Here is a 19003-nt window from a genome sequence, read left to right as displayed (position 1 = left end):
AGCAGCTTTGGCAAATTCCCTCTCTTGCTATGCATCCTGCATCTGACTTGTCTCTGCGCAATCTGCACGGTTTGGTGGACTTGGCTCAACATTGTGTCCCTTACCCTGACTGACCAGTTTCCAGTTTTCTGAGTCAACAGTGGCATGGTGTGGATGAGCAGGCTCCTCCGGACAATGATCAAAACTTCAGAGTAGATATTTGGCAGCTTCCACGCCCACAAGAGCCATTTCCTTAATGGTTGGTGAGTTCTCTGAGACTTTGCACCAAATTGCAAAAAAAAACCTGGAATGTGAGGAAATATGCTAAGAGGAGGAGTTGTGATTGATATCAGGAATAATGGAATGGCATAGCATTTTGGAAAAGTCAGACATTTGGAAGATCTTGAATAGCCACCTCATTGGGACCAGTCTTGAATTAATCTTTCTAAAACAAGTTATTAATTTTTTGCAGCCACCCTGAAGTAAATCCACCTACCTATGGACAGATGATCTCTGACATAGCCTCAAAACACATTAAATGGGGAAGAAATAGTCTCTTTAGCAAATAGTGCTAGCAAAACTGGATATCTATTTGCAGAAAAATGAAACTCATATCTCATATAATATAGAAAAACGAACATAGTTGTATTAATACCTAAATGTGGAATCTAGACTTATAAATATCAGTGAAAAAATAGGAACAAATTCAGGCTTCCTAATACTTGCCATGAATACTATCAAAAGTCCATTGGGAATAAGCACACTTGCCTGTGTTATCCTAGGACTGTAAATAATGAAATGCAAGATGGGACAAGGAAACTGTATTGGAGCTCACATCCTGCGCACCCAGTTTATAGAAGGATCTGGTTGATAGTAAAATATCAAAATAACCTCAGCATTCATAGCAAAATTCCATGAAAAAAAAATACATCAAATGGTGCAACAATTGTGAAAAGTTGTAAATAGAAATAACTATCATCCAACAATCCCACTACTCGATACACATCCTAGAGAAACCAGAGCCCTGGCACGAATAGATGTGTGCACATCCATGTGCATTGTAATACTGTTCACAATAGCAAAACAATGAAAACAATTGAATGGTCATCAATGAAAGAAGGAATAAACAAACTTAAGGGCATACACAAATTGGAATACTATAACCCAGCTTTAAAGAATCAAGATGAAACTGCAAAGTACCTGATAATGTGGATGAAATTGGAAGATATTATGCTGACTGAAATCAATCACAAAATAACAAATATTGTAAATCAATGTATACATACATACATAAAAGTAAAACACATAAAAATTCTTCCTAGGCAATCAATTCTTATATGTCTATCTCTATATACCTACTAGCTGCTCCGTGGAAGAAAAATGTGGCAAAATGCTTCTGTAAACCCTCTGAGTTATTTCTACTCTGTCCTGTAGGGCAGCTGGGCATCCAAAGCAACCTGATGGTAGTGGGTTTATATATACGTGTATTTGGGAAATGGGATGAGAGTCAATCCTAAGTTATAAAAATTACCTTTATCATTGTGTGCTCACCTCCCCGATACAATCACTCAAGACAAATGGGTGCATACACAAAGAAAGCTGATGGTACCCAGCTATCAAAAGATATAGCATCTGGGGTCCTAAAGGCTTGAAAGTAAACAAGCAACCATTTAGCTCAGAAGCAACAAAGCCCACATGGAAGATGCACACCAGCCTGTGTGATCATGAGGTGTCGAAGGGATCAGGGATCAGGCATTAAAGAAAAAAAATCATACCATGGTGAATAAGGGTGAGTGCAGAGTGGGGACCCAAAGCCCATCTGTAGGCAACTGGACATCCCCTTACGGAAAGGTCGTGGTGAGGAGACGAGCCACTCAGGGTGCAGTGTAGCAATGATGAAACATACAACTTTCCTCTAGTTCTTGAATGCTTCCTCCCCACACTATCATGATCCCAATTCTACCTTACAAATCTGGTTAGACCAGAGAATGTACACTGGTACAGATAGGAACTGGAAACACAGGGAATCCAGGACTGATGATCCCTTCAGGACCAGTGGTGAGAGTGGGGATAGCAGGAGGGTGGAGAGAGGGTGGAAACAGGGAACCGATTACAAGGATCTACATGTGCCCTCCTCCCTGGGGACGGACAACAGAAAAGTGGGTGAAGGGAGACATCAGACAGTGTAAGATATGACAAAATAATTTATAAATTATTAAGGGTTCATGAGGAAGTGGGGAGCAGGGAGGGAGGGGGGAAATGAGGAGCTGATGCCAGGGGCTTAAGTGGAGAGAGAGCAAAGGTTTTGAGAATAATGAGGGCCATGAGTGTACAAATGTGCTTTACACAATTGATGTATGTATGGATTGTGCTAAGAGTTGTATGAGCCCCCCAAAAATGATTTTTAAAAAGCCTATTTTATATTTTTATATAGTTTTAGTTACTTGTCAAGTTTTTACCATGTAGGTATGCACATTTCACATTTAAATATGTATATAAATATATATAGTACTTGTATATATAATTGTTCCTCTCACAACTTGTGTGCTGGGTCCAATAAACTGTTACAATAGCAGCCCAGAGCTCAGAGAGAATATTCTTGATGAATACTAGGGAATATTCTTGATTTGTTAGGGAAACTAACAGATTGCCACAAGGCAGGATCCGTAAACAGTAAGGAGACAGTCAATGGTCCACAAGAGCACCTCACACCAGCCAGCAGCCAAGTCTCTCTCTCAGGTCATAAATCTCTCGGCCTTATGATCTCTCTTGCCTCCATGGGACAGGAAGCCAGCCTGCTAGTCTGCTTCACAGTCTCATAGTCTCAGCAATGCTCTTCTGTTCTGTCTCGCAGTCCCCCTGCCTTGGCCTCTGGTCTTAATTTGCGTGGTTCCTTTGCTCTATCCTATGGTCTCTGGGCCATAGCCTCAGGTGCCCCCTGGCTACTGGTGCTGTACTGGTGGGTCTTCTTCCTACGATCCTGAGCATTCTGTGTGCTCCCAGGATGGCTCTTATACACAAGGGAGTGGCTCTCTTTGTTGTCTTTCAGCACCCCAAGAAAACAAAGGGTAGTGACTGGATTTACCCCCTTCCACTAAGGTGGAGTCTTAATCACACCTTAATCCTGGCCATCAACCTATCAGAGAAATCCTTCCAAAATGGGAGTATAACCACGTCAGAATTTATAATATATCACATAGGAGATTGTGGCTAGAAGGCCAATATCAATAGACTGCATCTCAGCAATGAACATGTACATGCAGATAGCTACATGGAAACAATTTAATTTGGTGAAGTCTTCTCTGTGCACTAAGTTCATAGTTGGAAAAGACAAGGAACACACTTGTTAGCTTCAATTCTGTTTTTCCTCCTGTTTTGAAGAGTTCTATTTTCTCACCTATTACGGTTCCCACATTATCACTCTGAAAACAACAACAACAATCAATCAAAAACCATATAAGCAAACAAATACACTGTGGTTATGTCTATTCCAACACATAGTGGCCCTATTAAAAACCCACTGCGATGAATCAATTAGACTCCCAGTAACCCTATATAGGGTTTCCACTATTGTAAATCGATGCTAGGGCAGATAGCCTCCTCTCCCTCCCAAGATGGGTTTGGACTGCTGACCTGTGGTTAGTAGTGCAGCACCTACCCAACAACACTATCATAGGACAGGATCAAACTGCCCACAGAGTTTCAAATTCTGTGAATGCTTACAGAAACAGGCTGCCACGTCCTTCTCCAACACAGTGGGTCATAAGTTCTAACCAGGGGCTTTCACTTGTCAGACGCGGGCTTCAGACACACACCATGATCCTCCAATGACTCTCTGAAAGCTCCACTTAAAAAAATGAACCCAAACCCCAAAAGAGATGAAATGCAACAATGCCTGCAAAATGTATACCTCATACTACTTCTTTGTAGGCCATAATTGTGTAATAAAGGCAGGTCATTTTGGTTCCCACAAAGTCCTGTTGATTATTGCTGTATTACTAGAGTGTTAATTTGGGAATTTTCTAATTGTCCTTCTCTTTTGCAGACACAAGCTAATGTTAGACTTTGCGTCATGAGACACATTTAATTTGATGCATGTAAAGGACAGGATAGCAACATTCGCATGGCTTTACAGTAATGTAATTCATATAGTGATCCCAGATAAAGAATCCATTTGAGGTGTTACTAAGTGCAGAGTCCCATTTGAGCTGTGGGTGATAATAATGCTAAAATGCTTGACAAAGGGGTTATATCTGAGTGAGATTCTGCTTATGAATATTTGCATATATCCCCTTGCAGTCCCCCCCCCCATATTTGAATGGCTAAAAGGGGATAAAATGAAATAAAATAAACAGTTTACCTAATGAGTCATCACGCAGTCTGTGTTTTGTTCCAATGTAGTCATAGGCTGCACATTAATTTGGATGCTAACTACGTCTCCGTGGGGAACACAGAGGCGGAGAACTTTGCGCACCCAAGGAGATGCTTGAAAGGACTCACTGGGTGAAAACATCTGCAGAGCTTATTTTAAATCAAGACCTCAGAATTAGATCGTCAATGAAAGTAAGCCGCTCACCGCACAGTGGGTTTAGGGGGCACATGCCTTCCAGGGGTGCTGCTTCGAGAAAGACAAAGTAGCAATCACAAAAACACAGGGAAAGACAACAAGCAGGAAAGGGGGAGCTTGGTACAACAACCCCCATTCTAATGTCTCCCCAGGATTCCCAAGCAGGAGAAAGGAGGCATTCAGGGGCTACCAAGTAGGAGTTTATCTGCGGTCTTACACCTCGGACTCTGGACATTTGGAGCTCCCTTATCCTTCTAGGGCTGCGAACTGCAAGGTCAACAGTTCAAAACCACCAGACGCTCTGCAGGAGACGGATGGGGCTTTCTATTTCCCTAAAGAGTTAGAGTCTCAGAAACCCAAAGGGGCAGTTTTACCCTGTCTGACAGGGTCACTGTGAGTCAGCCTCGACTTGACGGTAGTGAGTTTGGTTTGCCTTGAGCTGGCTTTCTAAGGCATGAGCAACACCTAAAGTGAGAACATTTCTCTTCACGATGCACTGGGAATAGTATAAAAACGCTTGTCTGTGATGAGACACTTCTGAGAGATTATAGTCTACAAAATGGAGAGCAAACTCCTCTACAGAACCACTCGGAGCCTTTGTGATGCTGCTGAAGCAGACCCATGGCCAAGGTAAGGGAGTTACATCATTTTTCAATGAGGAAGTTCAACGATTATTCCTTTATTAAGCACGTTTTCATTGAGTAAATCAGTGTGCTCAATCTGGTGGCACTGTGAGTCGATCTTTGGGCTGCTATCCTCAAGATCAGCTGTTCAAATCCAAGAGCCAATGGATGCTTGGAAGAAAGATGAAGCTGTCTACTCCCTTAAAGATTGACCAGTTAGGAAACCCTAAATAGCCTCATTATGAATTGGAATTGACTCAAGACCGTGGCTTTTGGGTTGGGGTTTAAAGTCATATTTGGAGAAAGGCTAGATTTAGTATAGTAAAGATATCTCTCAATACCTTATACTTAAAATAGGAACATCGTTTTCAAACCTGGAGCTGAATCCATCCCTTGAGAGCCCCTTTTCAGCCAAACAATAGCCAGGTCGATGGTGTGGACAATAACATCTTGGAGCAGTGCACTCCTCAGACTGATCAAGCCCAGGGGACCACAGAAAAAGGCATTGGTTGTTCTAAAAAGCCACGTTCAGCGGACAGGAAGGATGGGTAAATGGATAAGGAACCCGGGGGGAAGTGTGGGGACTGCAACCATTGACCCAACGTAAAACGTGTACACGTAGTTCACTGGAATACCATTTTGCTCTGTAATTTTTCATCTAAACTATAAAATGTTACAAAAAGAAAGAACAGGCGATTTTTTAAAAGTTATTTTTTGAACTTCAGAAAAAGACATTCTAAGATTTTTTTAAAATATATTTTTATATTGGTTGATAGGTTTAAGTAACCTTTGAAACAGCAATCAAACTTAATCAGAAACTGATTTCTACAGCCTGGATGTTTGTCTTTTCTGCAGATTGATGTTGTGATGCATATTGATGATTGTGCTAAATTCTTTATTGAAGGGTGGTCCGTGTGCTTTTCCATAGTGCCTAAGATACAAGTGTTCAAGTTCAGCATTCAATTTGTCTTTCAAAGAGTAAGCTGGCAGGACCTACTTGTAGTTATCTGCTCTAAAGTCAGCCCCAACTCATGGCAACCACAAGTGGTTGTGAGCCATCCCCATGATCGGCTGCAGATTAGCCCATCTAGGATTATGCGTGTTTTAGTAGTTTAGCTTCTGAAGATTTCCAAAGCCTTTCTTTCCAATATGTCTTAGGCTGAAATCTGTTCAGCCTCTTAACAACCTGGAGGTCTCCACCGAGGGACGGGTGGTAACTGTGCGTGAGGTGCACTGGCCAGGAATCAAACCCAGGTCTCCCAGACGGAAGGCACAAATTCTACCACTCAACCACCAATGCCTCTATTAGAAGTGAGAGAGATGAGCAAAAGCACTGTCTAGCAGCAGCTAGAATCAGCACGAGATGCATGTGGAGAAGGCAGGCTTATTGGGGATCATATTATTCAATGAGAAAATGCATTGTGCTTGCAATGACAAGCACGCACTAACCATCATTTCTGTTTTATTGGTCTTTTTATTTACTCATCTATCACATAAGAGTGACGTCTTTCTAGTGAGAGAACAATCTCCAGAAAATGAACACAGGTGGGCAGGAGTCACACATAACCGGTAGCAGGATGACCTTAGGAAGCTTAGTACTGGTCCTGACACAATCCCGCCAAGTTTACCAGCAAATGTCAAAATCCCTTTTCTATTCCCTGATGCCCCACGATGTTGACTTGAACATCTAGTTCTTCTCGGGTCACAGAGATTCTGTTTTCTAGATCATTCTTCTATGATTAACTGGCTAACTCATTTTGAGTAAGTCTCCTGTATCATTGACATTTCCAATTAACATATCATACAATTCAATAGTTCAATTATATTAAGAAGGTTTGTACATGCATCACCACAAGAAACTTTGGAACATTTTCTTCCTTCTGGTACCCATTGCACTTGACTCCCACATCGCCCCTACCCCCCATTCTGTGTCCTAGTTAATTAGTCGTTAATCCACTTGCTGTCATCTTAGACCCACCCTGACGTCCCTATAGAGAGAAACATGCAGCACAAAGACAAAAGGGACCCAGCAACAATTCCCAAATAAGTCAAACAAACAAACTAACAAAAAACCCAGTAGAAAAGAAAGCATAAGATATTTTTTTAAAAAAAAGAAGAATAGAGAGAGAACTAATAACCAGGAATTGCACTCCAGTCTACCTACAGCTGCGAAAATCCCCTTTGCGATGTTACCACCCTTGCTCAAATGACTACACCATTCCTGTTCCTCGACTGGCCAGTCCCTGGTGCAGCCAGAATGATCTTTGAAAACTCAAACAGATCATTATTATTCAGTTATTTAAAGCCCTATTGTATTTACTATCTCACCTGTCAAGTGGACTTTACTGAGTAGACTCAAATTCCTGGTTCAAACACTGGGTTATTATGGAATCTTCTGACCTGTCCATGTATATCACCCCCCAGGGTCTCCGCTGTGTGTCTGCTTCATCACATTTGCTGTTGCTATTTCTCCTGCTGGAAACTCTTTTCCCTCCAACTTACACATGCCTGTCTTCTTCTAACTCACTTATTATTTATGGTTCCTTCTATCTGTGCTCAAATGGAAACTCCACAATGGGCAAAATCTTTGCATGTCTGGTTGTCTGCTGTATCGTGCTCTCTTAACCGAGTGACACGCAGAGGTCTGAGTCTCTCTTTCTGTATTTATATGTGTGTGTGTGTGTCTGTATTTACAAAAATACACACACGAGAGGGCTTCAAAACATCTGGGCAAAACTTCATTTTATTTTAGTTCTATTTGTCCTTAAATATTTTTAAGTTCCCTAATATAGTTTTGTAAAAAGTATTGCTACTAAGGTTCCAGTTCCTATATACATAAGTTCATTTATATATATGAATATGAACATTATATAGACATGTTCCTTTGAGCAATGAATGACTGTCGACAAGTTTTACCAGTTATCTATTTGTTCTAGTCTCATTTGAGTACCTTACAAAACAAAAGGGCTAATTTTTGTGTCCCGAGGATATCTTTCCAGGTACGTGAAGCTTTGTAGCACGTTTATGGGAATTGTGCCCCATGTAAAATAACAGTTTTCAGATGGACATGCATTGTAAGAAAAGCTCCATGTGTGTTTAATTTTTTTCTTCCAATATATCACCCATAACAGCAGCCTAGTTTTGTACACTGTTCACACAGACAGAGGAAAAGGTAAAACCACAGGAACAATAACCCATTTTTCAAAATGCATTATAGTTTAGAAAGTATTTTTCCCACTCGTTAGCTCATTTGGTCCTCCCAGAGGCCAGATCAAGTAATTATATGTATAATTTCCATTTCAAAATAAAAGGAACTATGATCAAATGCTCTTGATTAAAGTCTCAGAGCTAGTGAGATGTAGTACTCGATCTATCCTGTTCACTCTCCAATCTCCTATCTTTCCATTAAACTTTGGTTATTATGTAAAAAGTAAGGTGGGTGTTTGAGAATCTGATTAGAAAGACATTGCATAACGGTCTAGTTTCTGACATCAGTAAGTAATATACTTTTTTATAAGCTTTCGAAAGATTGCATCATTCCCACCTTGCTGCCTAAATCGTAAAGGTTATTGCATACGGATTCAACCCTGTTTTGCTTTATCTGATGCTATTTACTGACACAACAAGGGACTGGTTTCACCCATAGCAGAACATCTAGATATTCTAGATGTCCTCAAGAGTCAGAGCAAAATCTGTGAATGGTTGTTTTGATGCCTCCATTTGTTTTTCCCAGTGAACATGGAAAGCCCAGAGATCATGTCTTGCTTTTCTCTGAGAAAGCCTCTTTGGGTACACTGAATTCTTGTACCCAAAGTGCGGACCAAATCCAGGCTGGCAGACAAGGAAGGGTAACTATTCAAGATCAGAGTCGCATCTTCCAAGTGACGCAGGCGATTGTATCATCAGAGCAGCCTCACACTTGAGGCCCAGATCTTCCTTTCCAGTTTTCACCATCACGTTACACAGTTTGGGAGTTGGACAGACATATATCATGCAAAGGCTGACTCATTCTGGTCATCTTTAGGAATGCAACGAACCCCAAAGCCTCCCTTGAAGCTTCCAGAACACAACATCTCCTCCCTATAGAAAAACAATCTGCAGTGTCTCAGCCTTAATTATATACTGCTGAGTTTATTTCCCCAACACGTTCTAGATCACATAATTCATTCGGACTTCCACACACGCCACACTCAGTCACCATTATACATCTGAAATCAGTGATGGGGCACCCTACCTTGAAGCACATGCTGGGTCTATAAAGCTGTTGAATAAAGGAGGCTTGTCCTGCAAGGAGTCCCAGTGTGCTAATGGAGAGCTGCCCATTGGCAGCTCACATTGTGGGGTATACAAGCTATAAGGGTAGGACAGTCATACTTATCAACAAGCCATCTCATTGTCCTTGGGAACCTACATGCCCCATCGGAGAGGCTGTGTGGGCTTCCAACAGGTGTTTCCAAAGAGAAATGGATAGCATAATCACTCACCTGATAAACACATCTGGATCTAGGGATTGGTGGTGTCAATTGTGCCCACCGAAGCTGGCTATCTCAAGAATATAAATGAATGAGCAACTGGAAAAGGATTTGTACACGTGGTAACGAAACTTTCAGGTGGCTCAAAGGAGGGGCTGGAAAGAACCAGTCAACACGTCAGAAGTGAAGCTGCAGGGGGCCAAGGGGGGTGAACCTAACCATTGGTTGCTTATTATACAGGTAACTTGGAAATATGATAGATTGTATCTTGGATTAATCATTCGATTTTTAAACTGCTACATGGCTTTGTTTTGTTATCATAATGTTCCTTGTACTTTCTGTTTCCCCACTTCTGTTCTATTTTCTAAACTTCTCCAACCAGAGAGAACAATAGCTTGTTCAACAGAATCAGTGGGGCCTTGGCTCTCAAGGTTTGCTTTGGATGATGCAATGGAGAGTACCAACAGGCAATGTGATGGAAGGAAGACCATCAAAGCAGGTTATATGTTCCTCTGGTTACTTCCGGTTGGGTTCCCTGGGATCCACCTGCCCTTCCAATAAAATCCTTTGCTACGAGGAAACCTTCTCCGTATGACTTTTTTTTTCTGATCACCAGTGGTTTCTGACTACTCCTTTCTTATCAGGGCTATGAATAGTGATAGCTCTTTTGTAAGCCTTATGTTACTGCATCAACCCATGTGGTTGGTTCACCAAACCACCCATATCTTTCAAAAGCGGTCCCTTTCTTAAAACAATACTCAAATTATACTAATTCGAGGATGCTGGGTGTTGAGTTCCCTGTTGAGACCTCCTAGATAAACATAATTTCTCCACAACTTAGTTTTAATATTGGTAACCTACTGCTGTAGTCACTTATGAGTCACAGCAACTCCACACAGCCGAGTAGAACTGATCCCTAGTGCTTATGAGGCTGTACATTTTTATGGGAGCTCATCTTTCTCCTGAAGAGCAGCTGGTGGTTTTGAACCACTGACGTTATGGTTAACAGCCCAATTCTGAAGCCACTTTACCACGAGGGCTCCTACCTAGGGCAATAGCCACCATTAAATCAAGTAACACTTGTAAACTATCTAGTAAAATAGCTGACCCGGAAGAAAGCATGTGTGAGGTTTCTTGTCCTACTTTGCTTACAATTTATCACATTTCATTGGACTCTCTGCTCACTGGGGTTGCCTTTTCCTTTGATAAGACTGGGTGCCCCATGAGGGCAGCCTCACAGGGATCAAGACTGGGGCATGCGCATTGAGGAGCGATGCTGAAATAACAATGAAATGAGTTCTCAGCGAAGAGGGCACATCAGCAGTGGAGAGAAAGCAGGACTTCAAAGTAAGGCTAAAGGAGAAAGTCTCCAATGTGGGAATGAAGATATGGTAGCTGTCAATTGATGCTGCACGGGAGAGGCCACTGGGCTTTCTGAACCGCATCTGAACATCTATGACTTACGTCTTTGAGAATCAACCAATGCCTCTCTCTCTCTCTCATATAGAAATCAGCCTCCAAAAGTTCAAAGGCAAATTCCATTACCTTTTGGTCCCAAGTTCCACAAAAGTTGTAAAGTCATCTCATATTCATAAATATGTATCCCCTCACACAATCATAGATAGACGTTATCTGATACATTTGCCAATAAAATGACATCTTGGAAAGGAACTGTAACCAATTAAAGAGATACTTACACCAATCCATTGCCAATTATGTGAAATCTGAAAAAAAATTATTAAAGGAGTAATTAGATTAAAATTAAGAAGCATCTATTTTCTAAAACTGGATTGTTTGAACCTGGTTTGTTATATGAACTGGTAATATAATCACATAATCTGCTAAAAGCTTTATTTCTTAAGGAATTTAAAAAAATAAAAATCATAATCTGTATATGGGACAAATTGAAAAAAACACATTTGAAAATGAAAAAAATATGCGCAAATTTAATATATTCACTAACTTCTATATTTAGTTTACAAACAGAAATTAGTTTGAAGAATGCTTACTCTATCCCCAAAATATGGGGATTATAATAGTGTGAAGAGATGTTGCATTGAAGAGAATATTTTCTTTGAGTTATGAATACAATTATCAGAACTAATTGACTGTATTAGAGAGTACATTTCAGAAAGAGTTGTTGATTTCCTGTAAGAATGTGGGAAACCTCAATTTGAAACCATCTTTAGACTGGTTGCCTCCTGATTCCACCCTTCCTAGAAGCAGATCATATTTGCATTTTTAATTCTTTTTCATAGTATCTGCTTGACCAATAAGTATATGTGAAGCAGGGGCAACCTTTTTTAATGAAGTTCATTACTGTCAGGTATGTACGTGGGTACACTATAGCACCTAAGGACACACTAGTGAGTATCTCTTAATGAAAATAGCATCATGCCATTTATACTTGGCATTTTTAATAAGGTCTACACCGTTTTTAACTTTTCAGCTGGGCAGCATTATTGAAGGCATTTTGTGCTTAAGCACAAACTCCAAGCAGATGAATCACATTGAGATCTGCTTCTGCCAGGACTCCCCATGAAGCCCTGGGTAAATCACTCCTGGGCCTCTCTCAAGTGTCCTTCCTATGGAAAGGGTTAGTAGACTATCCACACCCCAGGGCTTGTTTAGAGGAATCACTGAAATAATATATATTTTGTGTGCCAGGGATGGTGTAAGGATGAGAGAAGACAAAGGGAAAGAGAAAGGGTAGAATAATAAAATATCAGAATAGCCAGCATTTGGGTAGAATCAGGATGAAAGAGGGACGCTTGAGAGAAAGAGATGGGAGAAGTGGCGGAAAGGGCAGAACATGCTTGCCACTTAATAGAAATACTGTCCTTTCTAATGGCACTTCCTCTTGGCCTAACGGTGAATTTACTCTGTATTCTGAACAGATCCCCCAAGTCTTTCAGTAATTCCAGTCTGGTCTAGACGTACAAATATATCATGATATCATTTCTTCAGTGTATAGACATACAAGTACATAATGATACCATTTCTTCATAGTCACTGAGAACAACAAGCCAAGAGGTATACATATCTCTTTTTTTCTTCAGAATACCTGTTGCCCTTTTATCTGAAATTCTCCAATGAGATTTATCATTCTCTACCTTAAATTTCTCAGAATTGTGTACAAGTCTTATCTTGTCTCCTTACACCAAATGATCCTGAATGGCGTGTTCGTTTGATTTACATCTCTGCCTTCCAGGATATCCTTCAGAAAGGCAATGCGTCTCTAAGTAAGCAAATGCAAGTTAAGGAGTGTAGCCACAGGCTGCCAGGGCTAGGGCGTGATTGATAATGGGAAGCAGCAAGGATGCCTAGAGCGAGATTCCTTAATTTGCTGGTTCACATGACAGGGAAATAGGTTTGTTTTCAAAGGAGGGAGGATAGAACAGAAAGGAAGGGAGGGAAAAGTGGAAGAGGCAAAACTAGAATAGGAAAAAGTAGGAAGGAGAGGGGGGGGTCCTGTGAAATATAAGCCTGGCCTATTAAGTAAAGGAGGTTTAGCCAGTTTCTTTCGAACTTTATTCCCCAGAGTGGTTAGCATTCTGGTACTAACATTCTCACAGAAGCTCCCTGGTACAGATGGGACACTCAGCTGGTAACAGAAGGCTTGGAGTTTCACATGTACACAGAAGTGCCTTGGAAGAAAATCCTAGGAATATCCTTCTGAAAGATCCCAGCTATTAAAATCCTATGAGCACAGTTTTCCTCTGACACACATGGAGCTTCCAAGAGTCATAACGGACTCGATGGGAGCTGGTTTAATATCCTCAAACAGGCATATGGCACACCACATTGACCAAGCATATTTGCACCAGTACTTTCATTTGTACATCCACTGGAAGAGCGTGAATTAAAACAACTGGAAGGGTACCATTTAAAAACCATGTATTGTGAGTCACGTTGCAGGAAGCTTGGTACTAATGATGAGCCTGAGAAGATGTGGCTCAAACTAAGAGGTTCATTTTCATCTCCTCATTGTCTTTTCTCTCTAGGATAGCCGAAACCTCCCTTCCTTCATCCCCACCTTCTCCCCTGCATCTTTCCCTCCTCACTTCTTCCCTTCCTCTATTTGAGAGTGCCGCACGTGGCAAGACATAGAGAATGTATTGCGAGGAAGCAGCTAGAAGGAATAAAGAGGGAAGAATGAAGGGGGTGGGGGCTTATTGTGGATATTTCCCCCTTTCAAGCAAGTTGAAGGTTAAAATTCTACAATTCACCTGCACTTCACTTGAAGATAAGACATACTACAAAGAATTCCTGATAAAAGCTTTGCTTGGAGTGGCTTCTATGCTTCAGGCTTATGGGGTCATCTTGAAAAGTGGGAACACAAGGTCAGTGCAGGGTTCGTGTTCCGTATAGGCAGTGTGCTGAGCAGTGGATTTTTCTTAGAGATGACCATCTTGGTGCCAAGAGAGCTAAGTAAAGCAGGACTTGCTATCTTGCTGCATGCAGGCTGAGAGCTAGGAGAGTTCAGGTCCGTTTGATAGCAACAGAGCAGGATAATGTGGGTAATTGAGTAGCTAGTAAATCCATTTCTGGTCCATGCTTAGCCAACCATGAGGAGAGAGCTTAATAGGGAGTAAGATGAGAGGGGCTGGGTGGTACTAAAATGCACAATAGGGAGGAGAAATGAAGCTTTGCCCATCGGGGCCAGTGGTATCCCTGAGCTTGTTAATCATGCCTGGCACACCCCAGGAATGAGCTCTGCTTTTTCCCCTGGGTGTCCTCTGCCACCAATCCCTTCCTCTCTGGTAGATGCTACATAAAAGTGATTGAAATCATCACCAAGATGAGGAAATATAATTATTAGACATTCCTTTCCATGCTTCTCTCCCTCGCTCTCTCTAAGAACTGAGTCAAAATGAGGTAAACCCAAATGTTTCACTGAAATTATTCTTGCTTCTTAATGTGAAGGCCCTTAAAATGCACCCCCCCCAAAACCAATGAGGAAAAATTATTAGTCATAATAATACGAATTATAATTTATTAAACGTTCACTTTCTAAGTATTGACGGTCATAAGTCTTATGTAATTTAATCTTCATAACACTATGAAGAGATAGTTAGTTTATGTCTGTCTTCACAAACCTTCTTCTCCCTCCTCTCCCCATCCTGTGCCAAGCTGCAGATCTAAATCTCACAAACCACTCTGAGCCCAAACCCCAAAAGAAACAAAAGAAAAGATATCTAAAGAAAAGTCTAAAAGTATTACTGCAAGATCATGCAAACATTTACTCAGCAAAAATAACAAAATGTGAAGCAATTGTTTCTCAAAATATCCTCCATCTAAGTCTATACACTCCCAAATGATGTGTTACTATCTCTCTAACCTTTCCCACCAACGCCCACCCCCCATTTCCCCGATTTGCATCACAACCAAGCTAGCAGTTTGGGCACCCTTAGGGGACACAAATTGTGTACTTTTAAATGTTCCTTGAGTTTGGGGAGCAAAATCATGTGTGAAGGCTAAGATCACCTTATAGTACAGAGAGTGTGAAATTTCCCAACAAAATTCTCGTAGGGTAGCCCTTGCTACCTCCGAAGAATGATCAGGTGTATTTTATTAAAAGAAAAAAATTCCTTAGCACAACTTTCGTAGCCAATGTATTTTTCCATTTTCTTAAAATTTCCGCATAATAACTCCAATTATGTCACCTCGTGTCCCTTCAAGAGAAAGTGGAAGCATTTGGAACCCCAAAACACTAGTCATAACTTTCTGAGCTGGTCTTTCTGCCTTAAAAGGAATGAATCCTGCTGATTCCCTCGGAAGCACCCGAATGAGACGAAGACAAGTATATTGGAAAGCAAACATGTGCGTAGCCATCTGCTGATCACAGAGACACGTTTACATGTGGGGAGTTTGGAATATGCCATTGCATGCATGGACTGGAACCCTAACACTAGTACTGTTTGACTAGCCTTCATGCATGTGTGAGTGTGTGTGTGCACCCAAACCTACGGTCATGAAGCCCTATTTGGCTCCTAGCACCCCTGAAGGCAGAGTGGAACTGGGCAAAGGGTGTCCAAGGCTTTCCATCAACTTCTAGGAAGCAGCCTGCGACATCTTTCTCCGTCAGAAAAGCTGCCGAGCTAAACTGCTGACCTTCGAATTAAAAGCAGAGCATTTAAATCACTGGACCAATGGGGTCTCAGATTGCATGGCCCCTGGGACTTCAAACCTCTATGAAAACGAGAATAAAAGGATTATGGGGTTTTCCCCAGGGACATTGTGAAGCCTCTTTGCACAACGCTGGGGCCTTTAGAAGACATGAAAATTTTCAAAGAGTGGCTATTGAATTCTTGTCCCTTTGATCCTCTCAAAGGTGTCCGAGTGGCATAGTTGCTGGAAGTTGGAGCCCACCGGTCACCCCCCAGGAGAACGGGGTGGCAGTCTTGCTCTCGCGGTGATTATAACCTTGGAAACTCTATGGGACAGTTCTCGTCTTTTACATGAGGTCGCTCTGGGTGAGAATCAATTCACCGCCACAAAATAACAGCAATGTTATGATAATAAAACAAAATTAAAATATTATTTTATTTCTAACATTGCCTTTTGCAAATTTGGTAGTGACCAGAGACACCTGAGCGTGCACATACCAGAGTGAGAGCAGGCACTTCATCAGGGAGCTTTGGGTTGGGGTTGGCGTTTTGTCTTTTAAAAATCATTTCATTGGATTGCAATAGCCAGCAGATTGACTTCGGTCCATTAAAAGGCAAATTGGACATTAATTTTTGCATTTGTGTGCGTTTTTGCTTTGTAATGATCAATAATGAAATTGCCAGGGAGTCACTGTTTGTGAGGGTGGGGGGAGAAAGGGCACTCGAATGTTTGTTTTTCTCCCTCTTCTTACACACCGAGAAGCATGCAAACAGCCGAGCTTGCATATTGGCATGCTTCTGCAGTCAGAGTCAGCCACGTCACACCACCTGCCGCCAAGGGGGCTGAGGGAGACAAGGCCATTGCCGGGAAGCCCAGCGCTGTTCAGGTGTGTTCTTTCAAGACCTTCAGATCCATATTGCAGTTTATGGCCTGGAAAGTGGCTTCAACAACATGATCCAGCTAGGATAATGATCTCATCATAAAAACAATCAGAAACGTGGTGCCGCTCTTTTTGTGCCTGGAAAGGCTGGTGCACAGCGAGAGGGGAAAAAAAAGAGCTGTCTGAATAGCTCACCTTTTGAAATGATGAACCTCAGCAAAGGCCAGTTTTACTCACGAAGCCCACCCCCAACTCTCCTCCTCGACCTGCATTCTCCCTTTTTGAAGATTCTCACTGAGTCAGGCTGGAGAGTGGCTCCCGTGGGTATCCTTGGGGTTGGCTATCACACCCAAAGTAGAAAGGATTTGGGGTATCAGTAAACCAAAGTCCTTGGGAGGGGACCGAAGTTGAGTGCTGGAGAATTCTAAAAGGGCATCGCCTTTGTTCATGAGTAGACAACAGAATTTAGGCTTAAGAATAACCTAACCTACTCACAGCAGGAGCATGTCAATAATGTGACAAGAGAGTCCGAGGCACTAATCTGGGATGTTTCTACTGTGTAGGGTGACATGCCAGCTGTCCTGGGACAGTTGTAGCTTATGTCTGTTATCCACTAAAAAGTGTCCTCAATGAGAAAATACAAGCAGATTATGGCAACAGGTATTCATGAAAAAGAGTAGGTGAGGCTCCAAGTTAGGAACAAGAAGAAACCAGAAGTCCATCGTGGTAAAAATGGAGGAAATATACTTATGGAAAGTTTAAGTACACTCTCTTCTTACCTATAGTCCTCAATAGCTGATCTAATTCATGACACACGTTGTCTCTTCTGAGTGGGAGAAGGAGGAAAAGGGGGGTCAAGAAGGATTTATGGTCAAGATCTGGATATCAGAAGTGAAACAAACAAGCAAACAAAAAAAATGGTCACAGAGACACGAGAAAAAGATAAATTGACGCTATTAGGAATCAAGAGACAGGAAATTTGGAGACTGTGTAGTCTTGGAAATAGCATTGGACTTCCAAAAGCACTCATATTTGATGACTAGGTAGGGTGGGTTAGTGACTGCCCTCAGCTGAAATCAGAGTCTCACTCAAAAATCTTTATCCATCACTCTGACCTAAAGAAAGGACATAGCCTTCCCTATCTCAGATAATAGAAGGTAACCAAGATACCCAGAAAATAGTATCTCTGCATGGAGGTCAAGTCTCTCCAGGTGGAAAACCTGGGATTTTCATTGTTCCTTTGAGAAAGAGTGAACAATGCCCATTGATGAGTTGTCAGGTTGTGACTAACACACAACAACCCTCCTGCCAGACAGCTTGAGCTCACAGGCCTTCTGCCTTTCCATGACCAATCTCAATTCATCCTGGGAGATAACCTTTTACACAATAAAATCTTAATCAGGTGTGCAAAGTGGGTTTGAAACAAGTTGCGTGGCAGGTGTAAAACGTTACCAAAGAAGCTGTGAGGCAAGACTCTTTTATCAGCTAACACCTTGGTTGCTACGGAGTAGAGGAGGGGAAAATGGGACACGCTGGGAGTCCTCTCAGGAAGGGCGGAGGGTCTAGCAAGATGGAGACAGGGAACTGACAATGACACCAGGACCTACTAGAAGAAAAAGCTGTATCTTCAACATGAGCAAGGAACTATGAACCATTTTGATGTTGCCTACCCAAAGACCGAGAGCTAGTGGGGCCCAAAGGATACTATCCAGCTTCCAGGGTGAATCATAACTCGTTGGCAAGTGCCAACAATGTGTGACTTCAAGAGCTTTCGAAAGTCATTGGTGTCCCCCTACCCTCAAGCACAACCTTTTCCCAAGACAGGAACGACCACTGTGCCCTAGAATCCCTCTTACAATCACCTTATGCCCCCCCAAGAATTGAGGCATACACGTTAGTTAGGCAATTGAATGTAGTGAAGATTCGCTGAGCGTCCCCAAAGCACCAGGCATTATGCTAGTTGTTAATTTTATACGCAAATAACCCTCAATATGTAGCTTGAGTTGTTGTGGTTCGGTGCCATCGAGCTGGTTCTGACCAAACACTGCCTTGTCCTTTGTCATCCCCACAATTGTTCCTGTGCCTGGTCCCTTGTTGCATCCACTGAGTCAATCCAGCTCCCCGAGGGCCCTGCTCGGTTTCCCTGCCCCCTGCCTTCCTGAGCATGACCTAACTTCTAGCTTCTTGTATCCCTGCCTGAAAGCACACATGAAGAGCGGAAGAGAGATGGAGAACTTGGCCAAGGTGCCATGGCTGGAAAGCGAGGGAGACAGAATTGAATTCACGAGGCCCTGAAGAGGTCTGGAAAGAGGAGCAGCCACAGAATGTGATCCGGAGGCTTCTGCGAATATGCCAAGACCCACGGTTCTGG

General features: G+C 42.1%; 1 protein-coding gene across 4 annotated transcripts in view; it reads right to left on the bottom strand.

Annotated features, from left to right (window-relative positions):
* The window catches only part of LRRC4C (leucine rich repeat containing 4C), a 1557030-nt gene that overhangs the window by 54638 nt on the left and 1483389 nt on the right, over positions 1-19003 (bottom strand). For 2 of the 4 annotated variants that reach the window (XM_045291148.1, XM_045291147.1), the window contains one exon: positions 11339-11365. The exons of the other annotated variants lie outside the window; for them this stretch is intronic. The gene's annotated coding sequence lies outside the window, so the exon portion shown is untranslated. The remainder of the gene's footprint in view (positions 1-11338; positions 11366-19003) is intronic. 4 annotated transcript variants of the gene reach the window in all.

Source organism: Echinops telfairi, unplaced genomic scaffold, assembly GCF_000313985.2.
Source record: "Echinops telfairi isolate 266 unplaced genomic scaffold, ASM31398v2 ScPeMD7_60;HRSCAF=208, whole genome shotgun sequence".
NCBI classification, from domain to species: domain Eukaryota; kingdom Metazoa; phylum Chordata; class Mammalia; order Afrosoricida; family Tenrecidae; genus Echinops; species Echinops telfairi.
Note: the sequence above shows the minus strand (reverse complement) of the source record. Positions and strands in the feature narration are given on the sequence as shown.